General features: G+C 36.4%; 1 protein-coding gene across 4 annotated transcripts in view; it reads left to right on the plus strand.

The window, feature by feature from the left end:
- The window catches only part of LOC144962679 (SCY1-like protein 2), a 296146-nt gene that overhangs the window by 168103 nt on the left and 113043 nt on the right, over nt 1-15000 (plus strand). The gene's annotated exons all lie outside the window — the stretch shown is intronic.

A 15000-nucleotide genomic window follows, 5' to 3' on the forward strand; every position in this document is an offset into this window, starting at 1 on the left:
TTGTTTGTTTTTTTTTTATATACTTGATCTAAGGTCAATGTAAATATATGGTTTTGATATTCTTCTCTTGAACTTTTTTTTTTCACGAAGTCACAATTTACTTGGAAAATGGATTTTTATCACAACCAATACACTTTACCCTTCTTCCTTATATTGAACTGGAAAAGAAATCTCAGGTTCGATCCCCAGTCGAGATAGGCAGATTTCTAGGGTTGGTCTTTTCTTCTTCTTTTAGTTTCCCCTGCTTTGTCTGGCACTGTTTCATACACACTTTTTCATTCATTATTTTTCCACTGGAAAATGACAATTTTGAAAAGCCTCGATTACAATACAGATTACATTTTTGTTTCGGCCTTGATGAACTCATCAGGGCATTCAAGTTTTGTCCATTAATTTGAATATCAAATAGCGTCTAATAAGGTAATGAGGGTGATTTCGGAAATCTTTTTTGTCCCCACGTGACATGGCCGGCCAATACATGCTATTCTGTACATAATACAAATAGAAATATAATAAAATTTTATATAATCATCCCATAGGGGAAATTTGAATCTAGGGTCTATTCCAAGGGAAGACTGCATCAGCCGCAGTGCATCGCCGCAAATTGAGCTAGGGTGAGGTATTCGAAATCGGTACCGTACAGCTGCCCCACGCTGCCCCATGTTATGCCTTACTACCCCCTTTTCTTTGCTCTCCTCCTCCTCCTCCTCCTCCTCCTCCTCCTCCTCCTCCTCCTCTTCCTTATCCTCTTCTTCCTTTTCTTCGTGTGCGGCTATGTGCTCCTGTGGTAGGACACTCGCCATCGAATCGTAAGGTGCAGGATTCGAGTCGGCTCTGACCGGCGCATGGTTGAGTCCTTGGAAAAGGCACTTTACTCTCATTCTCTCGCTCACCATACTCTAAAGTAAAATGAATACATGTCCGTCAACAGCGTTGTATCTGTCGGAGAGAGAAGAAAAAAATGTAGCATCCCAAAACAGGCATACTGTCTAGTCCTACATGTTAAGTGTTGCTGTTTTGCGGTGGGACCCCTTGCCTTGTAAAACGCTATGAGCAACGTTTAGTTGATTAAGCGTTAAAGATATGTCCAATTATTGTGCCGCTATGTGGTCTAGTGGAATGACACTCGCTTTTGGATCGGAAGGTCCTGGGTTCGAGCCTTGCGCTCGGCTCATAAATTGAGTCCTTGAAAAAGGCTCTTTACTCACATTCTCTCACCGTACTCAGGTGTAAAATGAGTACCTCGCCGTTAACAGCGTTGTCTTTGTCCGAAAAATTGTAATATCGCCTAACAAGCGTCATGCCCAGTCCTACATGTTAAATGTTGCTGTTGACCAGTGACCTCTTGTAAAGCGCTCTGAGCACATTTAGTGGATATTGCGTTATATAAAGCTCAATTTTTTAAAGCTCAATTATATTTTTGAAGATACAAAAGCCATCGCGCTGTCACGCAAGAGTTATCAAACAAAACAACAACAACAATATAATTTTCTAATGGTTGAAAATCATCAAATTAACTCTCTCCTTACCAGCCTTTTTCAATATTTTCTCCAAAAATTGAAACCCAACTATCACAAAATAGAATTTCATCACTCAGACATAATAGCAGTAAATTTCTTGCGATACATAATTTCTTTAGCAAAACAAGCTCTTCAACACACTGTTCATTTTCTTTAAATGTTATGATGTAGACGTCTACAAAAGAAATTTGAATAAGAAAAAGCTTGGTTGTTTATCGTAACGAATGTGACGATTTTGCTATTGTTGGTAAGGAGAGGATTAAATGTTGTCTTGAGTTCAAATTCATTGTAAATGTCACGTCCGACATATAGCTCAAAACGATCCGGATATTTCATAACCACCCTCTTTTTAAAAAAGATGCAATTGCTAAATGCAAATAGAATTGAAAACGCATAGCTGTTTGTTTACAATTCCAGACTGCCTCTTGACTGGTTCTGTACAAAAGCCCAAGGGCTTATTTCAATTTTAAGTGAATACCCAGTGAGAAATGCTTTATTTTTACAAAATAATACATTGAATATTTCTTTAGGCTCTGAAAAGTTAAAAAATTTAGGTTTTTGCCATACAAGCTTTTTCAGACCGTCACGAAGTTAAGAATAAATGGAGCACCCTGTTTTGCAATTTTCTATGACTTTTCGAAGTATCATAAAATGCAAACTGTTTATTCGATTGAACCTATACGGAGGCAATCTTTCTAACAAAGGCATTGCTGAGCAAGACTAGAGAGGAAGAATAATATTATATCGACTTAAGAGATAAACCAATCACGCCCTTCCTCTTAGGACATGTCTAGTTTAAATATGTTTTCTTGGTCCATTTCCGGTGACGAGTGTTACAGGAAACGCATGTTGTATTTGTTCAATAAATAAATAATCGAATCTTTCCTTTATCATAAATAAATAAGTAATCGAATCTTTCCTTTATCATAAATAAATAAGTAATCGAATCTTTCCTTTACCATTGATAAAAAAAATACAATATAAACGTCTGTATAATTTCTTTTTCCGCGGAAATACCAATTTCAACGTGACTCAACACTATTTTATTTTCCAAGAAGTGAAGATGGGTTATATTTAAATCGCATAGGAAAAAAACGAGAAATGTTAGATAGATACAGCCAGGAGAAGGCAAATATGATTTTCAGGACATAATAATAATATATGGAGAAGTGACAGAATTGAACAATTATTGGTAACATCAGGATTTGTATAAATAGAAGAAAGGCGATCACGTAGAAGACAGAGAATGGATTTCCATAACTCACTTAATCCTATAGATAGTTCGAAGATGACGTCACTCAGGCCTTTGTTATTGTTTTTGCCATCCGCGTTTGTGAGTTGCTCTCACTAAACTGTATTAACCAGACTATAAAAATTCATGGTTACACAGAATTTGTGTGTTGGTCCGTTATACTTCCGGATGGCAATGTTGTGAACTCCTTGGCCAAACGCATTCTATCAATAGATTATGCTACTTTTCAAAATTGGAAAAAAATGTATATAAAATGAACATATTATAGGTACATATATAGTTTTATCCAATTACCAATAACATGTAAAAACGAACAACATTAGCTTTGATACTACGCCTATAATTTGACTAAGAAAAATGTAATAAATAGGCTTGGGGTAAAAGTAACCTGGGTAAACTTTGGATATAGTCGGTGTTAGGGTTGAATGAGTTAAAAACCTAAGACAGTACGCATCAATGAAAAGCACAAACACAGAATACTCTAGATGCTCTGAAGATTAAAGACAGATTAATATGGAGGAGAATGGTAGGCAACACATCTGAAAGGTCACGCCACACACACAGTATCAATAAATTCCCCAAGCAGAGAATGAAATACCTTAGAAACCAAAGACAAAACACAGAATACGACAGATGCTCTGAAAACAGATTTTAAAAAAATAAAAAAACTTAAAATTGAGATTTTATATAGCGCTATATCCACAAAACGTGCTCAAAGCGCTTTACAGGGAGTCCCTGACCAGCAGAAACACGTAGCATGTAGAATGAGACATGACGCCTGTTAAGGGATAATACAATTTTATTTCCCGACACAGTCAGCACCGTTAACGGCCCGGTACTCGTTTTACACCTGAGTATGGTGAGAGAATGTGAGTAAAGAGTCTTTTCGAAGGACTCAACTATGCGCCGACCAAGACTCGAACGCAGGACCTTCCGATCCGAAAGCGAGTCTCATACCAGAAGACCACATAGCCGCACAATCTCTCTCTCCCCCCTCTCTCCCTCTCTCTCTCTCTCTCTCTCTCTCTCTCTTCTCTCTCTCTCTCTCTCTTCTCTCTCTCTCTCTCTCTCTCTCTCAAAAAAAAAAACCAAAAAAAAAAAACCTAAACAGTTTTAACATGGAAGAGAATCGTCGGCAACGCATCTGAAAGGTCACAGTATAAATAAATTCCCCAAGCAGAGAATGACATACCTTAGAAACCAAAGACAGAACACAAAATAACGCAGATGTTCTGAAAACAGATTAACATGGAAGAGGTTCGCCGGCAACACACCTGAAAGGTCAGCCAGGTCACATAATGTGAATGAATCCCCCGAGCAGAGAATGACATAACGTAGAAACCAAGACCCCAAGCAGAATACCCTTCAACAGTCGTAACGTCACTTCCTTCCGATCCGAAAGCGAGTGTCATACCAGAAGACCACATAGCCGCACAATCTCTCATTCTCTCTCTCTCTCTCTCTCTCTCTCTCTCTCTCTCTCTCTCTCTCTCTCTCTCTCTCTCTCTCTCTGTGTGTCTCTCTCAAGAAAAAAACCCCTAAAAACAAAACAAAAAACCCCGAAAAAACTGTTTTAACATGGAAGAGAATCGTCGGCAACGCATCTGAAAGGTCGAGCGAGCGAGGCTCGAACCTAGGGCCTTCCGATCCGAAAGCGAGTGTCATACCACTAGATCACATAGCCGCACTAGAACCGTGGCCATCGTTAACATATAGCCTGACACTAGAACCGTGGACATCGTTAACATATTATAGCCTGACACTAGAACCGTAGCCATCGTTAACATAATATAGCTTGACACTAGAACCGTGGCCATCGTAAACATATAGCCTGACACTAGAACCGTGGCCATCGTTAACATATTATAGCCTGACCCTAGAACCGTAGCCATCGTTAACATAATATAGCTTGACATTAGAACCATAGCCATCGTAAACATATAGCCTGACACTAGAACCGTAGCCATCGTTAACCTATTGATCGTTCGAAGTTAACGTCAGGCAGCTCTTTATTATTGTTTTTGTCATCCGGGTTTATGAGTAATTCTCACTAAAATGTATTCACCTGACTATAAACGATCATGGTTACACAAAGTTTTGTGTCTTTGTCCGTTATACTTCCGGATGGCAATGTTGTGAACTCCTAAGCCAAGCGCCTGACAATGACCAAAAAAATACGTCCAAAGACAGTCATTGGTCACAAAAGAAAACAAATCGTGAGTTGTATTCAATAGGACAACCAATGGAATCACCTGATTCCTTGAACTCTACTAACAATTCACTAGACGGTGCAAAAACCTAGAAAATGACGTCATGTTTCTGGATTTGAACTCCCATCTCTTGATGCTTCTTTTATAGATAGAACGAAGATGACATCAAACAGGCCTTTGTTATTCTTTTTTGCCATCCGCGTTTGTGAGTTGTTCTCACTAAACTGTATTAATCAGACTATAAAAGTTCATAGTTACACATCGTTTTGTGTGTTGGTCCGGTATACTTCCGGATGGCAATGTTGTGAACTCCTTGGCCAAGCTCATTCTATCTATATAACACTATACTTATACTTATCTCCCGTCTCCTTCAGCCATGCAGCCAATCAGTTGGAAGAATCACCGTCAATCTAGGTTACTTTGACAAAACTACTTTGTTTCATTTTTGGCCCCAAAATAATAATTCCATAGGCGATATAGATACAATGAAGTAGACGTCACTCGGGTCTTTGTAATTGTGTTTTGCCATCCACGTTAATGACCACGTTTATAGACAGAAAGAAGATGACGTCACTCAGGTCTTTGTTATTGTTATTGTCATCTATGTTTATGAATAATTCTCACTTAACTCTAATAACCAGACTATAAACGTTCAAGGTTACACATAGTTTTGTGTGTTGGTCCGTTATACTTTCGGATGGCAATGTTGTGAGTTTCTTAGCCAAGCTCACAGCGTCTATAGATAGTTCGCGCTTGGCTAAGAAACTCACAACATTGCCATCCGGAAATATAACGGACAAGCACACAAAACAATGTGTAACCTTGAACGTTTATAGATTGGTTAATACAGTTTAGTGAGAATTATTCATAAACATGGATGGCAATAACAATAAAAAAGATCTGAGTGACGTCATCTTTGTTCTATCTATAAACGTTGAAAACGACACATAGCTCCGAGTGGTAATGTTGTAAGTTTCTTAGCCAGGCTCACAGCGGCTATTATAAAATGGTGTCCTAAACAACACAGAATCTTAAACCTGAAACGGCTTTGAAGTTGTATATTTGGTATATCATAGGGTTCAACAGTCGTGACGTCACTTCCCGCGTTATGACGCATAGCAACTGGTTCTAATATGTCGAAACAAGAGTGGGCCATAATCTCCATCACCGCCCTTATGGAATATTTCTCCGACAGGCATAAAAGTGTATCTAGAGGAGAAAAACATAATACATCAGATCATCTTTTGCTTTGATACATTCTGATCACATGAAATGTGAAAAAGTTCTAGCCAGCATGTAGAATAAAAAGTATCGATTTTACTGGTTCAGCGGTTTGACACACTCGCCTTCAGACCGAAAAGTCAAGATTTCGAGACCCGCTTTGAGCGATACTTGTTCCAGACTTTGGAAAAGAGTCTTTACTCACATTCTCTCAACGTACTCAGGTCTAAAATGAGTACCTGATCGTTAACAGTGTTGTCTTTGTCTGAGACAAAGAGACGTTATAATAATATCTCGTCCTGCATGTGAAGTGTTGCTGTCTGGCAGGGACCCCTTGTAAAACACTTTAAATAATAAATTGAGCTTTATATAGCACAACATCCACTAAATGTGCTCAATGAGCTTTACATATACAGGAGGTCCCTGGTCAAAGGTAACATTTAACATGTAGGACGGGACATGCCGCCTGTTAGGCGATATTACAATTTTTCGGACAAAGACACCGCTGTTAACAGCCAGGTGCTCATTTTATACCTGAGAACGGTGAGAGAATGTGAGTAAAGAGCCTTTTCCAAGGACTCAACTATGCGCAGACCACAAGGCTCGAACCCAGGACTTTCCGATCCGTAAGCGAGTGTCATGCCACTAGACGACATAGCCGCACTTTAAGCACGTTTAGTGGATATTGCGCTTAATAAATGCTCAAATGTGACCTTTCGCCTCAAAACGGTATTAAGTCGGGATGGTTAAGATGTTGAAAATTGAATTCATGGCCAGAGATATCAGACTTGTGTTGAATTTGTATGATGTATTGAGGAGAATGGATACCATGTTTTAGGGTGCTAATGCCAACAATTTATATTTTTGACCAGTTTAACATTTAATTCGGCTTTTAAACATCTGGTTCGTTCCGACATAATACCGTTTTGAGACGATGGGTCACAAATTGTTTTACAAAATGAAATTTTAAAATTTCTGATTAAATTGAAAAAGAGGATTTTTAGTCAGCAATGGCCCGAAAGTATCGATCGAGAGACAGGGAAGATGTAAGATACAGGGATGCGATTTATTGCTTTTTTATTCGGCTCAGAAAAGCAGAAAAAATGGCAATGCTTATGATTTGATCTGCAACATACTTTAGTTTTATCTAGATTTCTATATATTTATAGCGGAGGGTCCCGATAGCTCAGTTGGTGGAGCACTCGCTTCACAATCAAAGGGAAACGGGATAGATCCCGGGTGCAGTTGATATTTTTTTCTGACCCCTCCCCCCTTCTCCATGTCTATCCAGCAGCGATTGGGTAGCTGGATTTGTTATTAGATCTGACGAAAATTGGTTTGCCATAAACTAGAGTCCTATTCAAAGGGTAGCAAGCAATTAATAATTAGAAGTGGAAAAAGATGCAGTAAGTTATTGGTACTTATTAAAATTAGCCTGCGTACGTAAGGAGAAAAACAAAACAAAACAAAACAACAAATCGCGAAGTCACTTTTCAGGTCGCTGACCGCCCCGATAATTGCTTGCCTGTTAAACATTTAACAGCCGAACTCTGGAAAGACTTGTAATTAAAAATTTGGCCAGATAAATAGTCCTTCTAATGTCGATCGATTTAAACGACCCTCATCTTGGCTAGAACTCTTAAACTTCTCACTTCGCGAAGTCTCAGGTTTGAGTATTCTTGCCAAGATGATGGTCATATAAATCGATCTGCATTTGGAGGATGAGTTTTCTGGCCAAATTTCTAAATACGTATTTTTACAGAGTCATGGCAGTTAACTGGTTAACGAAAAAATAAGAAGAATAAAATCGACGAAAGTGTAACGCGGATATTGAGACATACACCCCATTGATTGGATCGACTCGAGTGGAGACGTGGGTTGCTGTCAGCTTGTCACCCACAGGTCTCCACTCCAGTGTCTGAAGAGCGGGCTGTAATGGGGTCTTGTGGTATGACACTGCACTCGTCTTCAGATAGGAAAGTCCTGGGTTTGATTCCTGCCTCGAGTGGCGGCGCATAGTTTCAAAAAATAAAATTAAAAATTGAGCTTTATATAGTGCAATTTCCACTAAATGTGCTCAAAGCGCTTTACAAGGGGTCCCTGTTCAACAGCAACATTTAACATGTAGGACGGGATATGACGCCTGTTAGACAAACACCTATCTAATTTTTAACACAATTCCATCAAATTTGCTGTCTTTTCTCTTGTTCCACTCCTGGAAACGCAAACCTACTCGTTGTCTTAACTTCAAGGTAATTGTTCATTGTGGAGATGTGAGTCTAGGAGAATTTGTTTCCTTACCAGTTATTTTCAGAATTTTCCCCAAAATTTCAAACCCACCCAAAACAAAAGTCGTTTTTTCTTTCTTATTCAAACAGAAAAGCAACAAATAGATACATTCTATGCATAACATTGATCAGCAAAATGAACTCTGCAACACAGTGTCTGGTTTATCGAAACGAATGTGACGATTTTCTCTACGAACAAAAACTCACTAGACGCTGCACAAAAATAAAAAAGGATGTCAAACTATATGTTCTAGAGGGTTCCAGTGTCAGGCTATATGTTAACGATGGCTACGCTAGAACCGTAGCCATCGTATAGTTTATAGATAGAATGCGCTTGGCCAAGGAGTTCACAACATTGCCATCCGGAAGTATAACGGACCAACACACAAACTCTATGTAACCATGAACTTTTATAGTCTGGTTAATACAGTTTAGTGAGAACAACTCACAAACGCGGATGGCAAAAACAATAACAAAGGCCTGAGTGACGTCATCTGCATACTATCTATAGCCTGACACTGACCAAAAAATGACGTGGAAATGCCAGTCTTTTGCCACAAAAGAAAACAAATCGTGAGTTGTATTCAATAGTTCATCCAATGAAATAACTTGTTTCCATGTACTCTACTAACGACAACTCACTAGTCGGTGCAAAAACTAAATAATGACGTCAAACTGTCAGTCCTTTTGGATTTCAGTATCAGGCTATAACATAACGATGGCTACGCTAGAACTAGGACTTACAGTTTGACGTCATGCTTTAGGTTTGTGTAGCGTCTAGTGAGTTATCATTAGTAGAGCTCATGGAAACAAGTGATTCCATTGGTTGAACTATTGAATACAAGTCACGATTTGTTTTCCTTTGTGGCCAAAGACTTGTCTGTTGACGTCATTTTTTGGTCAGTGTCAGGCTATAGATAGATCGAAGTTGACGTCACTCAAGTCTTTGTTATTGTCTTTTGGCGTCATTTTTTGGACAGTGTCAGGCTATAAGATAGTATGCGCTTGCCTAAGACGCTCACAACATTGCCATCCGGAAGTATAACGGACTAACACACACAATTCTGTGAAACCTTGAACTTTTATAGTCTGGATAATAATGTTTAGGGAGAATTACTCATAAACGTGGATGGCAAAAAACAATAACAAAGACCCAAGTGACGTCAACTTCATTCTATCTATAAGTTTATGATGGCTACGCGTGGAGACTAACTTTGTTGAGATGTAGCCATACGCTACTACTACTACTACTACTACTACTACTACTACTACTACTACTACTACTACTACTACTACTACTACTACTACTACTACTACTACTGCTACTACTACTACTACTACTACTACTACTACTACTACTACTACTACATTACTGCTACTACTACTACTACTACTACTACTACTACTACTACTACTACTACTACTACTCTACTACTACTACTACTACTACTACTACTACTACTTACTACTACTACTACTACTACTACTACTACTACTACTACTACTACTACTACTACTACTACTACTACTACTACTACTACTACTACTACTACTACTACTACTACTACTACTACTACTACTACTACTACTAACTACTAACTACTACTACTACTACTACTACTACTACTAATACTACTACTACTACTACTACTACTACTACTACTACTACTACTACTACTACTAGCCATTGTTTACTGTCTCTTTTTTCTACTAGAGAAAGATTTTGGTGATTAGTTCTCACTATATTATATCAACCAATCTGACTATACACGTTCAATGTTATAAATAGTTTTGTGTTTGGTGGTTCGTTATATATATATATATATATATATATATATATATATATATATATAATATGTATTACGACTTATATATATATATATATATATATATATATATATATATATTTATATATTCAGCTGGCGGGTGTTGTGAGCATTTTACCTAAGCTCAGAGCACCAATATAAAAGAATAATAAACTCTCCACTTCTCGAGTCATTACATAATCAGATATAATGGATATAATACATGTTGCTCCTTGAAGCTCAAAAAAAAAAAAAAAGATATCACAATGATTGTGGAACAGAATGGTAAATTCGAGCCAATTAACAAAGACATATACTGTGGACGTTTCGGGTGTACCCCTTCGTCATCAAAACATGATGAATGAAATACTAAAGACGTAATGAGAGATGAGAGAATTGCGTTTTTAAGCCGTCTTATTTCTCTTTTTTAGTTTCATTCATCGAGTTTTGTTGACACATACAGGGAGGACTCGAAACGGCCACATCATTTGCTAGCTGCTTCCATTCCATTTGACCTTTGTTGTTTATAGTTAGTTATTTCCAGATAAAATAATCGAAGATCAGGCCCCTCGTGAATCAGAATAAAAACGTTTCAAAGATTTAATCTCCAAGGAACTTTGACAAACATTGTTCTGATTTTGAAACAAATTCCATCAAATTTGTTGTTTCTTTTGTTCCACTCCTGGTAATGCAAAATCGTTGTCTTAGCGTTCACGCCATTGTTTGTCGTCCATCCAGAAATCTGTAAAATGTGTTCAAGATCAATCAATACAGACTTGAACAATGCGGCACCTTTAAACCCACAAAACATCGTTTAAAAATAAAACAAAAATCTTTGTCGTGAATAGGTTTACCTCGCGTAATATTGTTATCGTTGATTTCTTTCTCTCTCTCTCTCTCTCTCTCTCTCTCTCTCTCTCTCTCTCTCTCTCTCTCTCTCTCTCTCTCTCTCTCTCTCTCTCTCTCGTTTCTCTTCTCTCTCTCTATCTCTCTCTCTCTCTCTCTCTCTCTCCTCTCTCTCGCTCGCCCTCTCTCTCCCTCGTTCTCTTCAATCTCTCACATTCTATATATAAACCAATCTATCTATCTATCTATCTATCTATCTATCTATCTATCTATCTATCTATCTATCTATCTATCTCTCTATCTCTCTATCTATCTATCTATCTCTCTATCTATCTATCTATCTATCTATCCATCCATCCATCTAACGGTGTTGAAATAGGAGCAGAATCTGCCGTAAGATAAAGATATTATGTATTAAGCAGTTCCCGACAGCTATAAATACTAAACATTGTATTGTAGACATCATTTTGCTGAACAACATTCTGGATAGACTGCACTTGTGACTTTCTTGTTTGAGTAAGAAAAGTCTATTTTTGTGTTGGGTGGGAGTGAATGTTCGGGGGAAATTCTAAAAAGAAAAAATAGCTGGAAGGAAAGAGTTAAAAGAAAGAAATGCTTTTAGAAACTGGAAGAATGCTATGATGTGACGAGGCTACCGGGTGGGTCGGCAACTCTACACAAATGTTTTTGTTTTTTAAAAACATTTTCTGTTTTTTTTTATGCGAACTTTTAAGAGGCCTCAATCTTGTCAAAAAGCAGGCTAATATGAGAGTTGGAAGATGTGCCAGTTTGGGAATATTTTTTTTTGACAATTTAGTGGCCATTTTAATTGATAGATATTTATTTGTATTAAGATTGTGTCCAGCCCAATGTCAAGACAAGTGTTTTGTAAGAGTACGCAACGCGGACGCTCGTTCGTTGGTTTGTTTGCTTTAAAAAAAAAATTTTTTTGCTTGTTTGTTTGTTTGTTTTTTTTTTTTGTTTTTTTTTTGGGGGGGGGGGGGGGGGGACGGGATTCAAATTTGTAGAGTCCAGGGATTGTGCATTATAATAATAATATTGCATTGTGTATAACATATTATGACCTGTTTATATGAGTGACTGAAAGTGTAAACTATTTACTTGTAAATAACCATAGGAAAGAATTAACAAGACAATGAAAGAATTGATAGAAGTAGAATCTTCAGTTTAATTTTAAAACAAAAATATAAAATTCAAAACAAACAAAACACAAATTAAAAACAAACAAAAAAAAAATTAAAAACAGACAAAAAACAAAGGAATTACACTAATGTAACATTCGCAGCCTTGATAAATAATATTATTGTTGAAAGGCTAGGAGGTCTAGCGGTATGGCTCTCACCTTCGGACTGGAAGGCCCAGGGTTCGAGACTCGCTCTGACTGGCGCATAGTTGAGGCATATTGGAAAAAGGCTCTTCACTCACTTTATCCTCTCACCGTACTCAGGTGTGAAGTGAGTACCTGACCTGGCCGTGAACAACGTTGATTCTGATGGAAAAAAAAAAAAGAAATTATAATGTAATCTCGCCAAACAGGCGTCATGTCATGTCTCGTCCTACATGTTAAGTGTTACTGTTTGCTTGGGACCCCTTGTGTAGCTCTTTGAGCACGTTTAGTGGATATAGCCCTATACAAGTGATCTTGTTTATTTTTGTGCGACTATTAGAAGCTGCTGGAGGTCCCATTAGCTTGGGGGTCCCAATAGCTCAGTTGGTAGAACACTCGCTTCACAACCAATGGGACCGATATCAACCTCGAGTGCAGTCGAGATTTTTACTGACCACCCAGCAATGATTGGGTAGCTGGGTCTGTTAGATCTGGCGGAAAGCACTTTGCGATAGAATAGCGTCCTATCCAAAGGGTTGCTAGCAATTACTATTTTCCGTTTCACGCTATAGAAACCGGGATAAACTCCCGACTCCACGGGCCAAATGACTCGGAAGGACTTACTACTATTAGAATCTGCTAGTGCAGGACAGACCATCATAGTACTATTAGTAATTTGAATTTTTTTAAAAATTGAGCTGTTATATAGCGCAATATCCACTAAAATGTGCTCAAAGCGCTTTACAAGGGGTCCGCTGGTCAACAGCAACATTTAACATTTAGGACGAGACGTGCCGCCTAGCAGGCGATATTACAATTTTTCGGACAAAGACAACGCTGTTAACGGCCAGGTACTCATTTTACACCTGAGTACGGTGAGAGAATGTGAGTAAAGAGCCTTTTCCAAGGACTCAACTATGCGCCGAGCGCGAGGCTCGAACCCAGGACCTTCCGATCCGAAAGCGAGTGTCCTACCACTAGACCACATAGCCGCACCAATAGAAGTTGTTGCAGCTGCCAAAATGTAGCAAAAAGCGTTTAGTCAGTTTACAACAAAATCGTTTCAGCTCCTTTGAATTTGTCCGTGACACTTCGCATTGGAAACAATCATTTTTAAACCAACGCTCCGTCTCTTCCGTTTTGTATTTGAAGGCTGGTTTTCCAAAACTCTTTAAGTCGACTTTTCTACTGTTTGAAATTTTCCTTCAAAGAGATAAATTAAAAAGTAGCCTCTAAACTTTATTTTTATAGCATCAACTGATAAAATAATTTCCCTAGATTTGTGTGAATTTGAAGTTTAAATATGATAAAATAATAGACGGAATGAGAAGTTTTAGGGGGAAATAATCATCAATATCTCAAAATGGGGAAAAAACAGAGTTACGGAGTTTTAGAAAACCACTCTTCAATTTAAATATTTATTTATATCCGCGCTCCCACTCCACTAGTGGTTCGTTGTCCCCTCTCCTCCCTCTATATTCGAATGGACATCTCTCTCCCTCTCACTTTTCATTCACACCTCCAACTCTCTTCCCTCTGTGAACTGTCACTATATAAAGCCCCCCCCCCCCCCCCCTCTCCTTCTCCTTTCCACTCTCTATATCTCTTATCTCTCCATCTCCATCAATCCACTTCTTTCTCACATTATCTTCCCTCTATTTCCATAATATGTTTCTCACTTTATAATGATGATGATTATCATGATGAAAACAATGGTAATAATTACAATAATAATGATAATGATGATAACAATGATAATGATAATAATATTATTATTATTATTATTATTATATAATAATAATAATAATAATAATAATAATAATAATAATAATAATAATAATAATGATAATGATAATAATAATAATGATTATCATAATAATAATATATAATAATAATAATAATAATAATAATAATGATAATGATAATAATAATAATGATTATCATAATAATAATAATAATAATAAATAATAACAATAATGATAATATAATAATAAAATAATAATAATAATAATAATAATAATAATAATAATAATAATAATAATAATAATAATATGATTATCATAATAATAATAATAATAATATAATAATAATAATAATAATAATAATAATAATAATAATAATAATAATAATAATAATAATAATGATAATGATAATAATAATAATGATTATCATAATAATAATAATAATAATAATAATAATAATAATAATAATAATATAATAATAATAATAATAATAATAATAATAATAATAATAATAATAATAATAATAATATAATAATAATAATAATAATAATAATAATAATAATAAATAATAATAATAATAATAATAATAAAATAATAATAATAATGAGATAATAATAATAATAATAATAATAATAATATGATATAATAATATAATAATAATAATAATAATAATATAATAATAATAATAATAATAATAATAATAATAATAATATATAATAATATAAATATATAATAATAATAATAATAATAGTAGTAGTAGTAGTAGTA

The sequence above is a fragment of the Berghia stephanieae genome, chromosome 1 (assembly GCF_034508935.2).
Source record: "Berghia stephanieae isolate SIO BIC M18660-M18661 chromosome 1, UCSD_Bste_1.3, whole genome shotgun sequence".
Classification (NCBI taxonomy): Eukaryota; Metazoa; Mollusca; class Gastropoda; order Nudibranchia; family Aeolidiidae; genus Berghia; species Berghia stephanieae.